The sequence below is a fragment of the Salvelinus sp. IW2-2015 genome, linkage group LG1, assembly GCF_002910315.2.
Source record: "Salvelinus sp. IW2-2015 linkage group LG1, ASM291031v2, whole genome shotgun sequence".
In the NCBI taxonomy this organism is placed as follows: domain Eukaryota; kingdom Metazoa; phylum Chordata; class Actinopteri; order Salmoniformes; family Salmonidae; genus Salvelinus; species Salvelinus sp. IW2-2015.
The window spans coordinates 41,464,164-41,487,137 of NC_036838.1; the positions used below are offsets into that span (position 1 = coordinate 41,464,164).

General features: G+C 41.2%; 1 protein-coding gene across 2 annotated transcripts in view; it reads left to right on the forward strand.

Moving 5' to 3' along the window:
• Positions 1-22,974, forward strand: part of LOC111967716 (immunoglobulin superfamily member 21-like) — a 317,443-nt gene that overhangs the window by 100,498 nt on the left and 193,971 nt on the right. The window lies entirely within an intron of this gene.

Below are 22,974 nucleotides of genomic sequence, written 5' to 3' on the forward strand. Positions count from 1 at the left end.
TTTTTTCCTGCATCACTACACGCCATACTAGTGGGCATCCACGACCATGCTCTTGGGRGGCAGGCCTTTGTGAAAATAGAGGAAGAGRGGGGGGRAAAACAGAAGAGAGAGAGAGAGAGAGTTGTTGGTTCATTGCACTGTGCCTGGCCTGCTGTGCCATTGGAGGATATGACAGTGTATCCAGGCACTCATGGCTGGGCGGGCTGGCTGGCTGGCTGTTTCCTTACTTCCCCAGACTCCTTGTGCTGGCGATGGAGAGATAATTCCACTCACCCAGTGGCCTTCAGAATGAGGGCCTGGTGATAGGAGTTCTTCCTGATTGCTATCCTGTGAGGCAGCATGGGCCTGTGGGAGTGGGCTGGATTACAGCCGAAGGCGCTGACACTCTCCAAGCTGAAGCGTGTCATTAAACAGTAAATCACTCTGATTGAAAAACGCATCAGCTCCCAGCATCCTGTTTACAAAGCAAKACCTGATCCACAKGCCCAGACTGTGTTCTTCAGCAGCATAAATCAAGGGCCAGTCATACTCTAGGTTCTCCCACTCAAAGCACTCCTCAACCAAGCCCTTTGGCCATTGATTCAGTGACAAATCATCACATATTGAACCTTATTATTTTGGGGATAAAAATTTACTTTCATCACTCAAGATATAATTTATGGACTCATCATGATTCTCTTGGTGTTTGTAAGTTGTGAGGACCATAACGCTCAGTCATGCAAGATATTATGTGTACACTCAAAAGTGTTATTCAGCTGTCCCTATAGGAGAACCCTTTTTGGTTCCAGGTAAAACCCTTTTTGGTTCCAGGTAGAACCCTCTGTGGAAACRGTTCTACATGGCTATCACAGTCTGGTTCTACTTGGAAMCAAAAACATTCTACCTGGAACCAACAAGGGTTCTTCAAAAGGTTCTCCAAGGGGACAGCCAAAGAACACTTTTAGGTTMTAGATAGCACTTTTTTTCTAGGAGTGTAGCATCATGGTTTTTGATTGTGAGTTCAGTTATAATTGGCTGTCAAGAATGCTATTTAGGTTGTGAGTTCCACAGGAAAGCAAAAATATGGAATCTACATTTAGGCTTTGTAGACACTAACCAGATTTCCATCCAACCATTTCATGCGGATGAATTCCCTAATGCATGAAAAAAGTCACAAACGGGCTGATGGAAACAGGAAATGCAGGAAMATTTTTATAAATGTCGACAGACAATTTGTTCATTCGACATGGTGGGATCTTTTAGTGTCTGAATATTAATTATGCCAGAAATGGCAGTGGAAAYGCCCATATGCACAAATATTTATATAATAACCATCATATCGAAGTAAACTTGTGTCCTCCCACTACAACTTTGGAAAGCATGCAGTTTCTTAGGCTACAGATGAAATAAGTTATGGTACACTTCACAAGGTGGTGAAAGTGCATGGTGATGAGCTTGATGCGCCTTTCCAATAAATACAGCCCAAACAAATGTAACCATATCACACCTATTTTAGCTTCTCTACACTGGATACGAGTMATTTTTAGAATAGATTGTAAAATGTTATTAATCACGCTTGGTTCAGTGGCTCCTTTTAAAATCCCGGATGAAGACACACTACTATGAAGATGCCCTTAATGTAGGATTTTAATTAGCTGTCTTTTTTCTCTCTTCTTCCTTGTCTTTGTTTCTTTGTTAGTACTTTAATTTCATTATTTTATGATGTGAAGCACTTTGTTACTTGTGCCGAAAAGTGTTATACAAATAAAGTTATTATTATYAGATGTAAACCTAGCTATAGAAGCTTATAATGTTGCAATAACTTCTTTGTGTTCCTTAAAACAGTTTTATCCACATAACCGTTACAATAATGTTACAAATGACAACCACTCCGCTCCGGTAACAACAAAACACTTTCTATAATGCCAWAGATTTTTTTTTACCACAAATGTATACAGGATTCAGTAACTATTACATGACTGGTGTATTGTGTGTTTTGACCGTTGAAATTTCCATCTTCTGATCTAAAAAAAAAAWAATCCTTCCTGAWTTGGAGTTGACTTTCGTTGACCCATGTGCAGATAGGGCTGAGAGACAAGAGGCAATCAAAACATGTTCCCAGCATCGCCTCAGCCACCTCTCTACTCAAGAGCTTTAATTGCCACCAATGASTGTCTCATATCTGAGCATAGATAGTCTACAACCAAATGTTATATTTATAGATTTACATATTCAGTTTTTATATTCAGACTCAATGCCTTGGCTATATAATTAAATACTGTACATTTTAATTTAACATATGGACCTTCACTATAAGTGAAAAGGTCGGAGTGAACAAAAAAGTGAAATACTTGCTGCTTAGTCATTTTTTCATTGAAGTGGTGAAAACACACAGGGCCCTCTGGGCACTCTTAATAACAACCTCTGCCAGTTTCTATGCACTGTTAATAGAGTATTAAATGCCATATTATACAGTGCTCCTTACCCATCCCTACTCCCTGTTTTTGTGGGTAGGCCAATGTTATACTGTAGTTTAATAGAATACAATTTAGGTGTCGGGCTAAACCTCGACTGTAACAATAAATGAAACATGGACCAAATGCATTTCGCTGGTGTCCTGCTTCTATGGTATCACCAGTCGTTGTTCTCAACAAGCTTCATCTTCATAAAACACTATGAACACCCATTCTCTTTTGACGTAGTGGGGAGGATGATAATGCTTAAACGTGTCCCAGACACTACAAATCAGCTCTGTTTGTTTACGCAGATTTAGACACAGAGAGGAGGAGAGCCGGTGGAACACAATCTCGCCTATTCATTTTTCTCATACAGTCAGTTGCACTGACATCTAAGCAAAGGTTGGCCATAGCCATAAATCACACAGCACAATAGCAGGACATTTTGGGCCGGCCCATCATTGGGAACGGTTTTGTTTTCTCATTGCAGTTTGGCAAATTGCTGTTATTAAAATGGAAGAATGCATAGTTTGCAGCTCTCATTAGATGTTGTTCTAACAGTGCCTGATGGATTAAGACAAGCCGGAGGCCTCGTCTGCCTCTACAACCAGTTAATATGAGCCAATTAAAGCCATGCACTCTGCAGCCTCTCCACAGTGTTTTATGTGGCCCAACAATTATAACTCAGTCTGCCGCTTCATTGCACAAAGCTTTTGATGTTAAGGAGGTGTACACTAACTAACACTACTTTACACTTACTGCAGTTTATTTTTAGCATTTTAGTAAGGGAACTGTGCCGATGGCAGCCGTTCGTATCAACCCAGCACCGCAGAGGTTCCATGTTAGTATATCTACCCCAGTTGTTCATGTCCATCTTGAGCAACTGCGCTTTAGCCCCTGCCTGAGGGGCCATTATGATATATTTGCTCTGCTCAGCTGTGTGACATAATCTTATGATAATATCAGTCCAACTGAACTACTGATTCATATGGTAGAAAGGTAGGGGCAATTGGTGGTGAGCAAGGATCTAGATGCATCTGCTCAGCTTCCTCAGAATGTAGGGCTTATGGCACAGGAAGGATCAATATTGTGCAGTGTAAGCATTAAAACAGAATGTAAGCCTCCCGGAGGTGTTCCTACACAGACAGACATACCTTGTCAGAGCTTACTGGAGATATCCAGCACATGACACGAAAGACCGATTTCTTCACTGAAACCTGATATTATAAAGTATTTTTGAAAGTAGAGCTCATATYGGATAGTACCTTCMAAAACAAATGTACACWACCGTTCAAAAGTTTGGGGTCACTTRGAAATGTCCTTGTTTTTGAAAGAAAAGCACATTTTTTGTCCATTAACATTGATCAGAAATACAGTGTAGACATTGTTAATGATGTAAATGACTATTGTAGCTGGAAACGGCAGATTGTTTATGGAATATCTACATAGGCGTACAGAGGCCCATTATCAGMAACCATCACTCCTGTGTTCCAATGGCACGTTGTGTTAGCTAATCCAAGTTTATCATTTKAAAAKKCTAATTGATCATTAGAAAACCCTTTTGAAATTATGTTAGCACAGCTGAAAACTGTTGTGCTGATTAAAGAAGCAATACAACTGTCCTTTTTTAGACTAGATGAGTATCTCGAGCATCAGCATTTGTGGGTTCGATTACAGGCTCAAAATGGCCAGAAAGAAAGACTTTCTTCTGAAACTCGTCAGTCTATTCTTGTTCTGAGAAATGAAGGCTATTCAATGCGAGAAATTGCCAAAAAACTGAAGATCTCGTACAATGCTGTRTACTACTCCCTTCACAGAACAGCGCAAACTGACTCTAACCAGAATAGAAAGAGGAGTGGGAGGCCCCGGTGCACAACTGAGCAAGAGGACAAGTACATTTGAGTGTCTAGTTTGAGAAACNGGCGACTCCGGGATGCTGGCCTTCTAGGCAGAGTTCCTCTGTCCAGTGTCTGTGTTATTTTGCCAATCTTAATCTTTTATTTTTATTGGCCAGTCTGGATATGGCTTTTTCTTTGCAACTCAGCCTAGAAGGCCAGAGTCCCGGAGTCGCCTCTTCACTGTTGACGTTGAGACTGGTGTTTTGCGGGTACTATTTAATGAACCTGCCAGTTGAGGACTTGTGAGGCATCTGTTTCTAGTCATTTACAACATCAACAATGTCTACACTGTATTTCTGATCAATTTGATGTCATTTTAATGGACAAAAAAATTGCTTTTCTTTCAAAAACAAGGACATTTCTAAGTGACCCCAAACTTTTCAACGGTAGTGTAGTTGTTGCCAAAGGGAATAGATTTGCCAAGCTTCTGCCTGGTGAATGTCCAAATCCAGCAGCTGCCGCTCTTCAACAAATACAGCAGACTAAATATGATGCGTATCAGGAAAGCAGAGACTTGAGGGCCCATTGTTGTCTTTGCCATTTGGCAGATACAGTTGTTAAGGGACTCACCAAGTCCTATCCTGTCTGTCACTGTTGTGAGTGGTCGCTCACAACTAGTGACACAAAAAAGACAACCCTGCTGCATTGTGCAGGGTTCCAAACCTACAAACCGATCACTTACTGCCTAGATTCAACGCTGTCCTCACCATATAGGGAATAATAATTCAGATACTAATAATATGATCATATTATGCGTCAGCAAAGGCACAGTTGCCCTGGAGACTAATGAAAGGACCCCTTGAGAAATCCTCCATTGTGATCTCTCTCTCTCTCTCTCTCTCTCTCTCTCCCTGTCTCTTTCTCTGTCTCTCTCACTTACTCACTCATTCAATCATTCACTCCCTCCCTCTCTCACACTCACTCCTCTCTATCTGTCTCTAAATACTTAGTCTGATCATTCAATCACTGCACCATTTCATTGCTTAGCCCACTGTCTTTCTTCAGCTGAGTGGGTCTGAATGATCTGACGCTTTATAGACTTAGTCATATCCATGCATGACTTGTGGGTGTGGGGAACTGGTGAATCAATGAATCACTGAATAATTTCAGACTGAAATGGGGCAATCATTTTGATGTGGAATCTACAATTAGAATTATTGTGTTTGTTTCTACTGTCATTATCTTTAACAGTGGTTAGGAACTATTGAGTAGTGTGGACATTGAAAAAGAGCGACTTTCCGTTTTGGCTGACTTTGCAGAGTTAGACACATAGACACTGTATTACCATACACACACACAACAGACACAGAATGGATGTGAGAAGGATTTGGTTATTTKCCTTACAGGAAAATAGGAGCAATGAATATACATATTATGCAATAGATATAACAGGATAATCAAATGGATGCAGAATACAACAGAATGGAATGGTACTAACAGTAGCACGTGTGGATTAATAATAACACTCATATGAAAGGACTGTATAATATAACTAAATATGCAAACAACTATCAGCAACTGCAACCAACAGTAACAGTAAAAACACAAAGTTACAATAACAATATTAACTCTCTTAACTGCACTCTATCCCACAAGTCCACTCAGAGGATAACTGAGGAGACAGTGGCCTGCACAGTGAGAAGAGCTGTCAGGTGTCCTGCCCCCTGACAACTTGCCCCTTAGCAACCAATCAGGGCCCAGGTCACACAGATCAGAGAGAGTTTGAGAGGCAGGCTTATGGTACCTCTAGTCACACTCTGGGGGATGGGGAGCGGAGTGTGCAGCTTGAAAAGGTTGTGAGGTGCTGATAAGAGTCGACGGCAGGGAATTGATGAATCACTCAACTTCAGCATCTAAATCAACAACCTACAAAGCTAAATCTAATCCAGCCTGGGCTTTCTGTAATGCAACAAATCCTGCTTCACCCATCCCTCCAAAATCTCCCTGGTCAAGTCCTCCCTCTGTTTGGTGACACTCTACCACCACGCCACCAAACACTTCTCTCAAAACTGGACAATCTATACCACTCAGCCATCAGATTCGACACTGGAGCCCTCTACCGCACCCACCACTGATCCCTCTACAAGCAGTTTGGTCTACCATCCCTCACAAGCAGACGACACATTCACTGGTTCACCCTCATTTACAAAACCCTTACTGGCCACACTCTAACCTCTCTAAACTCCTCTCCTTCTCCCATTCCTCCTATCTACAGCCTATGCTCTACTAACTACATCTCCCTGTATATCCCCACATTCSACTCCAACTCTGGCTCCACAACATTTCAACACTCTGCTGCTACTGACTGGCAGTGTTGGGATTAGTTACTTGAAAAAGTAATTCATTACATATAACCAGTTACAGTTAACAGAAGTAACATGTTATTTCACAATATTACTTTATGAAAAAAAAACTTCTGCCTGCCACAGCAGTCATTATGGAATGAACAACAAAGGAGCTGATTGGCTGACACTGCCATTCCAAAAAGGCTTCGGTGGCTACTGCTAGCTAGCATGAAGACGAAAGGGGCAGGTTTCCATGAAAGGTAGCAGTATTTCCAGGTCTTGCAATAGATTTTTAAATATATTTAAATCAAAACTGTAACTCGGCCACTCAAGAACATTCATTGTCTTCTTGGTAAGCAACTCCAGTGTTTTAGGTTATTGTCCTGCTGAAAGATTAATTCATCTCTCAGTATCTGGTGGAAAGCAGACTGAACCAGATATTCCTCTAGGATTTTGCCTGTTTAATTTAACCTTTATTTAACTCGGCAAGTCAGTTAGAACAAATTCTTATTTACAATGACGGCCTACCCCGGCCAAACCCTAACTCGGATGATGCTGGGCCAATTGTGCGCTGCCCTATGGGACTCCCAATAACGTCCGGTTGTGATACAGCCTGTAATCGAACCAGGGTCTGTAGTGACACCTCTAGCATTGAGATGCAGTGCCTTAGATTGYGGTGCCACTCAGTCTGTGCTTATTTCCATTCCGTTTCTTTTTTATACTGAAACACTCCCCAGATCCTTAACGATTACAAGCATACWCATAACATGATGCAGCCACAACTATGCTTGAAAATATGGAGAGTGGTACTCAGTAATGTGTTGTATTGGATTTGTCCCAAAAATACCACTTTTTTTATTCAATACAAAATGTTAATTGCTTTGCCACATTTTTGCAGGATTACTTTAGTGCCTTGTTGCAAACACTATGCATGTTTTGGAATAGTTTTATTCTGTACAGGCTTCCTTCTTTTCACTCTGTCAATTAAGTTAGTATTGTGGAGTTAACTACAATGTTGTTGATCCATCCTCASTTTTCTCCTATCACAGCCATTAAACCCTGTAACTGTTTTAAAGTCACCATTGGCCTCATGGTGATATCCCTGAGCGGTTTCCTTCCTCTCCGTCAACTGAGTTAGGAAGGACGCCTGTATCATTGTAGTGTCTGTGTGTATTCATACACCATCCAAAGTATAATTAATAACTTAACTATGCTCAAAGGGGTATTCAATGTCTACTTTTTTTYACCCATCTACCAATAGGTGCCCTTCTTTGCAAGGCATTGGAAAACCTCCCTGGTCTTTCTGGTTGAATCTGTGCTTGAAATTCACTGCTCGACTGAGGGACTTTACAGATAATTATATGTGTGGGGTACAGAGATGAGGTAGTCATTAAAAAATCATGTTAAATATTATTATTGCACAAGAGTTTGTCCATTCAACTTATGTGAATTATTAAGCACATTTACATTTTTGTAAATTAATGTGTAAACATTTCACTAAACATAATTCCACTTTGGCATTATGGGGTATTGTGTGTGTGCCAGTGACAAAACATCTCAATTTAATCAATTTTAAATTCATGCTGTAACTACTTTCTGTCTTTTCATTCAAAATCTTTCTCTCAAKAACTAAATGAGGAATAAGTCGAGATTGTATCATGGAAACACGCGGCCGGTATTAACACACGCGTTGTTTGACGAAGTAACTGTAAATATATTACCCAATTTGAAAAAGTTACATGTTACCTTAATCGGCTACTCATAAAAGTAATCTGATTACGTTACGCGTTACCCCCAACACTGCTGACTGAAACTAACTCCAACATAATTTAAAACTCAACCAATTAATCTCCGTCCCCAGTTTCAATAACAGTTTACATGACCTGGTTATCCACCCCTGGGACTGCTTTTTGTCATGCCCTGGCCTTAGTTATCTTTGTTTTCTTTATTATTTTTAGTTAGKTCAGGGTGTGACATAGGGGATGTATGTGTTTTTTATTGTCTAGGGGTTTTGTATGTTTATGGGGTTTTGTTCAGTCTAGGTGTATGTAGGTCTATGGTTGCCTAGATTGGTTCTCAATTAGAGACAGCTGTCTATCGTTGTCTCTGATTGGGAACCATATTTAGGCAACCATAGTCATTAGGTAGTTTGTGGGTGATTGTCTATGTGTAAGTTGCCAGTGTCTGCACTTATTGTTTGTATAGCTTCACGTTCGTCGGTTTATTGTTTTGATTAGTTTGTATAGTGTTCGTTTCGTTTCGTCTTCGTCTGATAATAAAGAAGATGTATTCATTTCACACTGCGCCTTGGTCCTCTTCTCTTCCACATTACGACGATCGTGACACTTTTAGACTCAGTAGCTACTAGTTGTGTCCCCTGTGATTGAATGATATYGTAAATATGTATTTTTATTTTTGCATGGAGCTTTTAAGAAATGTCTGCTTTGTATGTATGTTGTCACTTGTCTGCTTTGCTGCACGGTTATTACCCTATCTTGGTTAGGTTATTATTGTAAAAGAAAATGTATTTTCAATGATTTACCTGGTTAAATAAAGGTAAAAAAAWATRTATCATCGTAACAGACACCGTCCATGTATTTGTAGAAGTGGCAGTTTACTGCTGCAGCATTGGTTCTCGCTTCTCCCAGGGACTGTTTGAAATATGAACTTCACTGGCACGAGTGCATAGCCCATGTAATTTGCTCTTTTAAAAATCCATCATCCTTCYCCACCCACTGCCATAAGCCTTTTCTACTGTACCCATGATTATGCCAAGCAATATTAAACAACATCTCTGTTTCCTCCTTTGGTACATGGTCACAGAATTTATTACAATTAACCCTACAACCATCCTCCTACTCATTTTAGTTTATTATTTGCTACAGAAATAGATATTATGCAATTCAATTATATTGCATATTATTATCTATAATTACTTACTTATTTATGACGTAGACCTACATAGGAGCACAGGGAGCTATGTATTTCAGTATAATTGCATAATATGTGTTAATAATTGCATTTTAGATAGAAAAGATTCTTGCTCATTTCACCCATGCATTTCCACACTTTTTCCCCAACCGTTTCAATGTGGGCAGTTAATATTTACTTATATGGCACTGCATTATTCATAGAATGGTGAATTTCCACAACCCCCACAACAACGTATGCCATTTAGAGAAGGCATGATAGACACTTTACCCTGGTGAGTGACATTGCATCCCACTGAGTCAGTTGACATTTCCAAAGAAGGAAACTTAATTTCCCACAACATATGAGGGTTTGCATCCATATAAAGAGAACTCACAGGGAGGGAGCCAGTACTGTATGAGCCGTGCCTGGGCTCCTCATGTGCTAGAGAGTGATGCGGAGCGTCGGTACTAAGTGGTTGGAATTTGCTCTAAGAGCATCAGCTCATGTTAATGACCTGCAGTCTTGAATTCAGCCGGGCTTATCCATTCAAATCAACTCCACAGAGAGGCGCTCTGAAGTCTGATGATTAAATTAAGATTCTGTAATAAGCATATGGAKGTGTGGTAAAAAGTAGAGAGCTTACAGTCTTTCCTCAAGCTGTAGAGCTTTATCGGTCCATCACAGGTCTCTTTGGTTTCACCTTAAGGGCGTGTTGGCAATGACAAGCAACACACTATCGCAGTTAATGTGTGTAGAATTGCATTACACTATGTCAGAGTTAACACATTGTTAATAGCATATGTGTGGATTCTTTGAATTAATTGTATTACACACAGTACTAGTCAAAAGTTTGGACATACAGTAGAGTGACATCGTGAACTAAGTCATTTGTACACTGCCGATTTTGCAGGTTTTCCTCTTACAAAGCATGTAGAGGTCTGTAATTTTTATCATAGGTACACTTCAACTGTGAGAGACGGAATCTAAAACAAAAATACAGAAAATACCATTGTATATTTTTAAGTATTATTTGCATTTTATGATGACATAAGTATTTGATACATCAGAAAAGCAGAACTTATATTTGGTACAGAAACCTTTGTTGCAATTACAGAGATCATACGTTTCCTGTAGTCTTGACCAGGTTTGCACACACTGCAGCAGGGATTTTGCGCCACTCCTCCATACAGACCTTCTCCAGATCCTTCAGGTTTCGGGCTGTCGCTGGGCAATACGGACTTTCAGCTCCCTCCAAAGATTTTCTATTGGGTTCAGGTCTGGAGACTGGCTAGGCCACTCCAGGACCTTGAGATGCTTCTTACGGAGCCACTCCTTAGTTGCCTGGCTGGTGTGTTTCGGGTCGTTGTCATGCTGGAAGACCCAGCCACGACCCATCTTCAATGCTCTTACTGAAGGAAGGAGTTGTTGGCCAAGATCTCGCGATCCATGGCCCCATCCATCCTCCCCTCAATACGGTGCAGTCGTCCTGTCCCCTTTGCAGAAAGCACCCCCAAAGAATGATGTTTCCACCTCCATGCTTCACGGTTGGATGGTGTTCTTGGGTTGTACTCATCCTCTTCTTCCTCCAAACACGCGAGTGGAGTTTAGACCAAAAGCTCTATTTTGTCTCATCAGACCACATGACCTTCTCCCATTCCTCCTCTGGATCATCCAAATGGTCATTGGCAAACTTCAGACGCGGCCTGGAACTGCGCTGGCTGAGCAGGGGAGCTTGCGTGTGCTGCAGGATTTTAATCCATGACGGCGTAGTGTGTACTAATGGTTTTCTTTGAGACTGTGGTCCCAGCTCTCTTCAGGTCATTACCAGGTCCTGCCGTGTAGTTCTGGGCGATCCCTCACCTTCCCATGATCATTGATGCCCCACGAGGTGAGATCTTGCATGGAGCCCCAGACCGAGGGTGATTGACCGTCATCTTCAACTTCTTCCATTTTCTAATAATTGCGCCCACAGTTGTTGCCTTCTCACCAAGCTGCTTGCCTATTGTCCTGTAGCCCATCCCAGCCTTGTTCAGGTCTACAATTTATCCTGATGTCCTTACACAGCTCTTTGGTCTTGGCCATTGTGGATAGGTTGGAGTCTGTTTGATTTAGTGTGTGGACAGGTGTCTTTTATACAGGTAACGAGTTCAAACAGGTGCAGTTAATACAGGTAATGAGTGGAGAACAGGAGGGCTTCTTAAAGAAAAACTAACAGGTCTGTGAGAGCCGATTCTTATTGTTGGTAGGTGATCAAATACTTATGTCATGCAATAAAATGCAAATTAATTACTTAAAAATCATACAATGTGATTTTCTGGATTTTGTTTTAGATTCCGTCTCTCACAGTTGAAGTGTACCTATGATAAAAAGTACAGACCTCTACATGCTTTGTAAGTAGGAAAACCTGCAAAATCGGCAGTGTATCAAATACTTGTTCTCCCCACTGTACCTACTGTACTCATTCCAGGGATTTTCTTTTTTTTTACTATTGTATCATTGTAGAATATTAGTGAAGACAACAAACTATGAAATAACACATAGGAATCATGTAGTAACCAAAAAAGTGTTAACCTCTCTTGGGTACGTGAGACCGTAGCGTCCCACCTCTTCAACAGCCAGTGAAACTGCTGGGCGCCAAATTGAATACAGAAATACTCTTATAAAAATTCAGGAAAAAAAACTATTTTACATAGGTTTAAAGATTAACTTCTTGTGAATCCAACCATGGTGTCAAATTTTAAAAATGCTTTACGGCGGATGGATACCTTAGATTATTTGAGAACATAGCCCAGAGACAAATCATTCAAAACAGTTACCAGCGCCTAGAGAGTTACACAAGTCAGAAATAGAGATAAAATGAATCCCTTACCTGTGATGATCTTCATTATGGTTGCACTCAGCAGACATTCATTTACTCAATAGATGTTCCTTTTGTTCGATAAACGTCTCTTATATCCAAAAACACCCGTTTTGTTCGTCATTTTCTTCTCAGTAATCCACAGGCTCAAGCGCAGTCAACAGCAGCGATAAAAAATCAAAATTGTATCCGTAAAGTTCATAGAAACATGTCAAACGATGTTATATTCAATTTCAGGTTGTTTTAGCCTATAATAGATATATTTTCAACCGGACAATAACGTCGTCCTATATAAGTGTAAAAAGCACTCTCTCGTTGGCATGAAAAAGCTCTGTGACAATTTAGGGTCCACTCATTCAGACTGCTCTCTCTTACTTCCTCATTTTCAGAATACAGCCTGAAACAATTTCTAAAGACTGTTGACATCTAGTGGAGCATAGGAACTGCGATTTGAGTCCTAAGTCAATGAGATACTGTAATGGCATTCAATAGAAAACTACAAAACCAAAAAAAAAATACTTCCCGAATGGATTTTTCTCAGGATTTCACCTGCCAAATCAGTTCTGTTATATCTCACAGACACTATTTTAACGTCTTTGGAAATTTTAGAGTGTTTTCTATCCAAATCTACCAGTTATATGCATATCATATCTTCTGGGTCCGAGAAGCAGGCAGTTTAATTTGTGCATGCTTTTCATCCAAAATTCCGAATGCTGCCCCCTACCCTAGAGAAGTTAAATAAATCAAAATCTTTTTTATATTTGAGATTCTTCAAAGTAGCCACCCTTTGCTTTGATGACAGCTTTTCACACTCTTGGCATTTTCTCAACCAGCATCATGAGGTAATCACCTGGAATGCATTTCAATTAACAGGTGTGCCTTGTTAAAAGTTAATTTGTGGAATTTCTTTCCTTCTTAATGAGGTTTGAGCCAWTCAGTTGTGTTGTGACAAGGTAGGGGTGGTATACAGAAGATAGCCCTATTTGTTGGAAGACTAAGTCCATATTATGGCAAGAACAACTMAAATAAGCAATGAGAAATGACAGTCCATCAACTTTAAGGCATGCATGTCAGTCAATMCGGAAAATGTCAAGAACTTTGAAAGTTTCTACAAGCGCAGTCGCAAAAGTGCACTCTACAAGTGCAATCGCCATTTTACCTGTTGTTGTTGTCTTAGCTGATTAGCTGTTGTTGTCTTACCCATTGTTGTCTTAGCTAGCTCTCCCAATCAACACCTGTGATTGCTTTATGCCTCACTTTTTGTCTCTCTCTAATGTCAATATGCCTTGTATACTGTTGTTTAGTATAGTTATCATTGTTGTAGTTTACTGCGGAGCCCCTAGTCCCACTCAACATGCCTCAGATACYTCTTTTGTCCCACCTCCCACACATGCTGTGACCTCACCCAGCATAACTAGTGCGTCCAGAGATGCAACCTGTCTTATTGTCACTCAATGCCTAGGTTTACCTCCACTGTACCCGCACCCTACCATACCTCTGTATGTACATTAYGCCCTGAATCTATCCTACCGCACCCAGAAATCTGCTCCTTTTACTCTCTGTTCCGAACGCACTAGACGAMCAGTTCTTATAGCCTTTAGCCGTACCCTCATCCTACTCCTTCTCTGTTCCTCGGGTGATGTAGAGGTTAACCCAGACCCTGTGTGTCCCTAGGCGCTCTCATTTGTTGACTTCTGTAACCGTAAAAGCCTTGGTTTCATGCATGTTATCAGAAGCCTCCTCCCTAAGTTTGTTTTACTCACTGCTTTAGCGCACTCCGCCAACCCTGATGTCCTTGCCGTATTGCCKATTTCCATCCCCAACTACAACATTTTTCGTCAAGATAGAAYTGACAAAGGGGGAGGAGTTGCAATCTACTGCAGAGATAGCCTGCAAAGCTCTGCCATACGTTCCAGGTCTACGCTCAAACTTTTCGTGGTTCTAATTTTAAAAATGAATCTCTCCAGAAGTACACGGAGCGCAACAAAAATATTTCAGTCACCACACATTGTGCAAGTTCTTCCCACTTAAAAAGATGAGAGAGGCCTGTTAATTCATCACATAGGTACACTAAACTATGACGAGCAAAATGAAGAAAAAATACAGAAAATCACATTGTAGGATTTTTATGAAATTTATTGCAAATTATTGTGGAAAATAAGTATTTGGTCATTAACAAAAGTTTATCTTAATATTTGTTATATACCCTTTGTTGCGCAATGACAGAGGTCAAAGTAAGTCTTCACAAGGTTTTCACTCACTGTTGCGTATTTTAATGAATTATTTGCAAATTATGGTGGAAAATAAGTATTTGATCACCTACAAACAAGCAAGATTTCTGGCTCTCACAAGACATGTAACTTCTTCTTTAAGAGGCTCCTCTGTCCTCCACTCGTTACCTGTATTAATGCACCTGTTTGAACTTGTATCAATAAAAAGACACCTGTCCAAACCTCAAACAGTCACACTCCAAACTCCACTATGGCCAAGACAAAGAGCTGTCAAAGGACACCAGAAACAAAATTGTAGACCTGCACCAGGCTGGGAAGACTGAATCTGCAATAGGTAAGCAGCTTGGTTTGAAGAAATCAACTGTGGGAGCAATTATTAGGAAATGGAAGACATACAAGACCACTGATAATCTCCCTCGATCTGGGCTCCACGCAAGATCTCACCCCGTGGGGTCAAAATAATCACAAGAACGGTGAGCAAAATCCCAGAACCACACGGGGGACCTAGTGAATGACCTGCAGAGAGCTGGGACCAAAGTAACAAAGCCTACTATCAGTAACACACTACGCGCCAGGGACTCAAATCCTGCAGTGCCAGACATGTCCCCCTGCTTAAGCCAGTACATGTCCAGGCCCGTCTGAAGTTTGCTAGAGAGCATTTGGATGATCCAGAAGAAGATTGGGAGAATGTCATATGGTCAGATGAACAAAATATAGAACTTTTTGGTTAAAAAAAAGGACAAAGAATGCTGAGTTGCATCCAAAGAACACCATACCTACTGTGAAGCATGGGGGGGGAAACATCATGCTTTGGGGCTGTTTTCTGCAAAGGGACCAGGACGACTGATCCGTGTAAAGGAAATAATGAATGGGCCATGGTAGTGAGATTGAGTGAAAACCTCCTCTCATCAGCAAGGGCATTGAAGAAAACGTGTCTGGGTCTTTCAGCATGACAATGATCAAACACACCGCCGCGGCAATGAAGGAGTGGCTTCGTAAGAAGCATTTCAAGGTCATGGAGTGGCCTAGCCAGTCTCCAGATCTCAACCCCATAGAAAATCTTTGGAGGGAGTTGAAAGTCCGTGTTGCCCAGCAACAGCCCCAAAACATCACTGCTCTAGAGGAGATCTGCATAGAGGAAATGGGCAAAATACCAGCAACAGTGAGTGAAAACCTTGTGAAGACTTACAGAAAACGTTTGACCTCTGTCATTGCCAACAAAGGTATATAAAAAAGTATTAGAGATAACTTTGTTAATGACCAAATACTTATTTTCCACATATAATTTGCAAATAAATTCATTAATCCTACAATGTGATTTTCTGGATTTTTTTTTCTCATTTTGTCTGTCATAGTTGAAGTGTACCTATGATGAAAATTACAGGCCTCTTCATCTTTTTAAGTGGGAGAACTTGCACAATTGTGGCTGACTAAAATACTTTTTGCCCCACTGTAAGTCTCTCACTGTTTCCGCCTGTTAGAGCCCCCTCAGCTCCCAGCTGTGCCTGGACGCCATATGTGAATTGATTGCCCCCATCTATCTTCAGAGTTCATTCTGTTAGGTGACCTAACACCCGGGAGTCCTACAATCTAAGCTAGATGCCCTCATCTCACACAAATTATCAAGGAACCCACAGGTACAACCAAATCCATAAACATGGCACCCTCATAGATATTATTTGACCAACTTGCCCTCCAAATTCACTCTGCTGTTTTAATCAGGATCTCAGCAATCACTGCCTCATTGCCTGCATCCGCTAGGGTCCGCGGTCAAACGACCACCCCTCATCACTGTCAAACGCTCCCTAAACACATCTGCGAGCAGGCCTTTCTAATCGACCTGCCCGGGTATCCTGGAAGGATATTGACTTCATTCCGTCAGGAGAGGATGCCTGGTCATTCTTTAAAATTAATTTCCTCATCATCTTAAATAAGCATGCCCCTTTCAAAAGAAATGTAGATTTAAGAACAGATATAGCCCCGGTTCACTCCAGACCTGACTGCCTCGACCAGCACAAAAAACATCTCTGTGGCGGACTGCACTAGCATCGAATAGTCCACGCCATATTGCAACTTTTCAGGGAATCAGGACCATACACGCAGTCATTAGGAAAGCAAAGGCTATGCTTTTTCAAAGAGAAATTTGCATCCTGTAGCTCTAACTCCAAAGTTTTGGACACTGTAAAGTCCATGGAGAATAAGAAGAACTCCTCCCAGCTGCCCACTGCACTGAGGCTAGGAAACACTGTCACCAAACGATAATTGAGAATTTCAATAAGCATTTCTCTACGACGCCATGCTTTCCTCCTGGCTACCCCAACCCCGGCCAACAGTCTGCACCCCCGCAGCTACTTGCCCAAGCCTCCCCAGCTTCTCCTTCACCAAATCCAGATAGCAGATGTTCTGAAAGAGCTGCAAAACCTGGACCCGTACAAATCAGCTGGGCTAGACAATCTGGACCTCTCTTTAAAAGTATCATTGTTGCAACCACCATTACCAGTCTGTTCAACCCTCTTTCATATCGTCTGAGATTCCTAAAGATTGGAAAGCTGCCGCGGTCATCCCCCTCTTCAAAGGGGGAAACTCTAGACCCAAACTGTTACAGACTATATCCATCCTGGCCTGCCATTCTAAAGTCTTCGAAAGCCAAGTTAACAAACAGATCACTGACCATTCGAATCCCACCGTACCCTCTTCGCTGTGCAATCCGGTTTCAGTGGTCACGAGTGCACCTCAGCCACGCTAAAGGTACATAAAGATATCATAACCGCCATTGATAAAAGACAGTACTGTGCAGCCATCTTCATCGACCTGGCCAAGGCTTTCGACTCTGTCAATCACCATATTCTTATCGGCAGWCTCAACAGCCGTGGTATCTCAAATGACTGCCTCGCTTGGTTCACCAACTACATCTCAGATAGAGTTCAGTGTGTCAAATCGGAGGGCCTGTTGTCCGGACCTCTGGCAGTCTCTATGGGGGTACCACAGGGTTCAATTCTCGGGCCGACACTTTTCTCTGTATATATCAATGATGTCGCTCTTRCTACGGGTGATTCCTTGATCCACCTCTATGCAGACGACACCATTCTGTATACATCTGGCCCTTCTTTGGACACTGTGTTAACAAACCTCCAAACGAGCTTCAATGCCATACAACACGCCTTCCGTGACCTCCAACTGCTCTTAAACGCTAGTAAAACTAAATGCATGCTTTTCAACCAATCCCTGCCCGCACCCGCCCGTCTTGCATCACTACTCTGGACGGTTCTGACTTAGAATATGTGGACAACTACAAATACCTAGGTGTCTGGCTAGACTGTAAACTCTCCTTCCAGACTCATATTAAACATCTCCAATCCAAAATTAAATCTAGAATCGGCTTCCTACTTCGCAACAGAGCCTCCTTCACTCACGCTGCCAAACATACCCTCGTAAAACTGACTATCCTACCGATCCTCGACTTCGGCGATGTCATTCACAAAATAGCCTCCAACACTCTACTCAGCAAACTGGATGCAATCTATCACAGTGCCATTCGTTTTGTCACCAAAGCCCCATATACCACCCACCACTGAGACCTGTATGATCTGGTCGGCTGGCCCTCGCTACATATTTGTCGCCAAACCCACTGGCTCCAGGTAATCTATAAGTCTTTGCTAGGTAAAGCTCCGCCTTATCTCAGCTCACTGGTCACCATAACAACACCCACCCGTAGCACGCACTCCAGCGGGTATATCTCACTGGTCATCCCCAAAGCCAACACCTCCTTTGGCCGCCTTTCCTCCCAGTTCTCTGTTGCCAATGACCGGAACGAATTGCAAAAATCATTGAAGTTGGAGACTTATATCTCCCTCACTAACTTTAAGCATCAGCTATCTGAGCAGCTTACCGATCGCTGCAGCTGTACACAGCCCATCTGTCAATAGGCTATCAACTATCTACCTCATCCCTATATTGTTTGTATTAACTTTTTTGCTCTTTTGCACACCAGTATTTCTACTTGCACATCATCATCTGCACATCTATCACTCCGGTGTTAATTTGCTAAATTGTAATTATTTCGCTATTGCCTTACCTCCTTACACACTGTATATAGACTTTTTCTATTGTGCTAATGACTGTACGTTTGTTTATTCCATGTGTAACTCTGTGTAGTTGTTTGTGTCACACTGCTTTGCTTTATCTTGCCCAGGTCGCAGTTGTAAATGAGAACTTGTTCTCAACGGGCCTACCTGGTTAAATAAAGGTGAAATATATATTATTTTTTTTAATTAAAAAAACATCAAGCGTTATGATTAAACTGGCTCTCATGAGGACGGCCACAGGAAAGGAAGACCCACAGTTACCTCTGCTGCGGAGGATAAGTTCATCAGAGTTAACTGCACCTCAGATTGCAGCCCAAGTAAATGCTTCCCGGAGTTCAAGTAACATACACATCGCAACATCAACTGTTCAGAGGAGACYGCGTGAATCAGGCCTTCTGGTCGAATTGCTACAAAGAAACCTCTACTAAGGACACCAATAAGACGAGGAGAMTTGTTTGTACCAAGAAACACAAGCAATGGACATTASACCTGTGGAAATCTGTCCTTTGGTCTGATGAGTCCAAATTTGAGATTTTTGGTTCCAACCGCTGTGTCTTTGTGAGACACAGAGCAGGTGAACGGATGATCTCCGCATGTGTGGTTCCCACCGTGAAGCATGGAGGAGGAGGTGCGATGGTGTGGGGGTGCTTTGCTGGTGACACTGTCTGTGATTTATTTAGAATTCAAGGCAGACTTAACTAGCATGGCTACCTCAGCATTCTGCAGCGATACGCCATCCCATCTGGTTTGCGCTGAGTGGGACTATCATTTGTTTTTCAACAGGACAATGACCCAGCACACCTCCAGGCTGTGTAAGGGCTATTTGACGAAGTAGGAGAGTGATGGAGTGCWGCATCAGATAACCTGGCCTCCACAATCACCTGACCTCAACCCAATTCAGATGGTTTGGGATGAGTTGGAWCGCAGAGTGAAGGAAAAGCAGCCAACAAGTGCTCAGCATATGTGGGAAAAGCATTCCTCATGAAGCTGGTTGAGAGAATACCAAGAGTGTGCCAAGCTGTCATCAAGGAAAAGGGCTACTTTGAAGAATCTAAAATCTAAAATATATTTTTGATTTTTTTAACACTTTTTTGCTACTACATGATTCCATATGTGTTATTTCATAGTGTTGATGTCTTTACAATTATTCTACAATGTAGAAAATAGCAAAAATAATTTAGCATTTGTCTTTCTTTTACAAACATATTACTAGAGACTTTTGAAAACTGAGATTAGTGTTTGTTCCACACCAATTGCATTGTATCACTTCATGATTACTTGTTGTTCAGTTACTGAGAGAGGGAGGTAGAGTAAAAGCTATTCTCAGTGGGAGGGATGGTAGAGGAGCTGAACAGACCTACAGCAGCAGTTTTTCAAGTCCCTGAAGTCTGTACAGGAGASTCTCCACGGTGCTGAATTTTCTCATGCTTTGGTTAACTCATTTTCACCARACTCAGATGCTGCTGCAGTTCATTTGTGTAGCATATTGTGATTMATTACAAGACTGGCCCTGTCCTAGCCATATTCTTTTATGGCAAGGATTGAGATTTACATAAACTGAATAAATCTACCACACCCCTGTACAGACTGCAGTACATGTGACTTACTGTAAGTGACAGGAGTGAAGAAGAGAGCCTCTCCACAATGAGTTTGTTAAGATAGAGGACCCTGTAGTCTTTGAGGAGCAACAGTCAGAGGACCAGGAGCAAAACATGTAGGTAACAGTGCAGGTGGGAGGTTATTTACAAAACATACAAATGCAGAATGGTGAGATTTTTTWWATTTTATAATAATAATTTTTWWAAAGGACTTCACTCGAGCACAAAAGGAAAAATGCCCTATAATTTATTTATTTTTATTTAACCAGGTAAGCTAGTTGAGAACAAGTTCTCATTTACAACTGCGACCTGGCCAAGATAAAGCAAAGCAGTGCGACAGAAACAACAACACAGAGTTACACATGGAATAAACAAGMATTCAGTCAATAACACAATAGGAAAAAAAGAAAGTCTATATACWGTGTGTGCAAATGGCATGAGGAGGTAAGGCAATAAATAGGCCATAGTAGCAAAGTAATTACTATTTAGCAGATTAACACTGGAGTGATAGATGAGCAGATGATGGTGTGTAAGTAGTGATACTGGTGTGCAAAAGAGCAGCAAAGTAAATAAAAACAAAATGGGGATGAGGTAGGTAGATTGGGTGGGCTATTTACAGATGGACTATGTACAGCTGCATCGATCGGTTAGCTGCTCAGATAGCTGATGTTTAAAGTTAGTGAGGAAATGTAAGTCTCCTGAGCAACAATGGAAACTCTCAAACCTCCGTAGCAACATGTTACCTTACCAAGCAGTTCTCCAATAAGGACCTGCCCTGACCTGGCATAAACCATTAACATCTTGAAATGGGTAGGCAAACATTTTTATGGACAGTGATCATGCTTTAAAAGCAATGCTATTGCACATTTCACATAACAATGATTGGCCAATACTACAGCATAATATTACAGCAGCCATTTTGGAAAGCACGTAGTGTTGAACAACAAGGGGCCTGATTGGCTGACTATCCTTTGTTGTTCAACGTGATGTGCATTCCAAAATGGCTGCTGTTGCTTCTGCTACCTAGCATGAGGATGAAAAAACTAGCAKTATTTAAATCTTCTTGATGTAACTTTTTGCATAATGGGAACATTTGGAAGACAGTTCCATGGACTATTCCTGGATTGAGGTACGTTTTCCCGAGCCATAACTTGCTCCTGCTCTGCCTTGCACTAATCTAAACAGAAGCCCTCTCCGACCCCAATCAAAGGGTTGGAATCTAGTCTGGCTAGCTGACACCTAACTCAATGTGCTCCTGATTCCTTCAATGTGTACCATGCGAGTCGCATCAGCCAGAATACTTTGTCATATACACAAAAAAGAACATCCATCACAGATTTAGGATACCATCCTCTACCCCCTACTCAGCCATAATAATGTCAAACCCAAAGCAAGGAATTTTACATTGAGTGTAATCGACTTCAGCCACTAGTGTAGGCCTACACAGTCTCGTGTTCCGGGCTGTAAATCAAGATTTCTGTCTTTGATTTTCTGTCATGGATAATGAGACATTCCCTGAACATTTACATGTTTTCATCAGAAAGTTACAATATTTTCTGAAGAGTTTGGCAAACACTTTCATGAACAACTACAACATGAAAACATATGTGTAGTTGTTAAATTAGTAATTAAAGACAACATTTAGTTTAATTTGAATTGAYAATCACAACATTTCTTAGGCTAAGCATTTCAGATCGTTAGGAGTAATCACAAACCATGGTATGAAGGAATGAAGCCATATGTTACTCTTTACTAATTGTCATACTTGTATTGGAAGTTGGTGCTACTTGACAGAGGAAGTTAATTCAATGTCAAACAGTCTGCGTTTCATTATAATTTTATACTGACAAAACTGGTATATCTAAGAATGTTCAAAGTACAGTATAGCTGAGCAAGGTTTATGTCCTTCAGTGACATTATTTGTTTCTGATTAGCTGTTTCTTCTCTAGTTATCATAACATAAGATAAATTGGAGGCGGGGCGTGGGGGTCACTGAAACCAACATACAAAAYATGTGGGGCTATGCACAGGTTGATCATATTTTGTTCAAATTGGTTGTCACTGTGTATCTATTGCAGGGCTCTCCATCTTCCTGGAGCAATATCGTCCTGTAGGTTTTAGCTTCAATCCTAATCTAGCGCTCCTGATTCTAATAATTAGCTGGTTGATAAATTGAATCAGGTTAGTTACAACTGAGATTGGAATCGAAAACAGGGAGAGGCCTGATCTACTGGGACCTCAACAATTTGAGAAAACTTTGAATAAATCATGTTGGGCATTCAATTAGAAKATTTGCTGTGGTGTAATCCAGATCTATTTAAAATACATGAATAGTACATGTTACATCTGCTTTTAGACACTGCTTTTAGACCCTTTTCTAATTTATTTCACTGAAAAGTGTTGAAGCCAATGAAAATGCATTCCCTATATTAATGAAAAACAAAACATGTCAATACTTTATATAAGCTATTTCTGAAATACACTCTATAGCAGGGCTGTTCAATATCAGTCCTGGATGGCCAAAACACTTCTGTTTATCATCCTCTCCTTCTAATACGGGAATAATTCAGACCTGGGACACCAGGTGAGTGCAATTACCAKGTAGAAACAAAAAACATGATMGTTTCAGCCCTCCAGGACCGTAATTAAACAGCCCTGCTAAAACAGTTTTT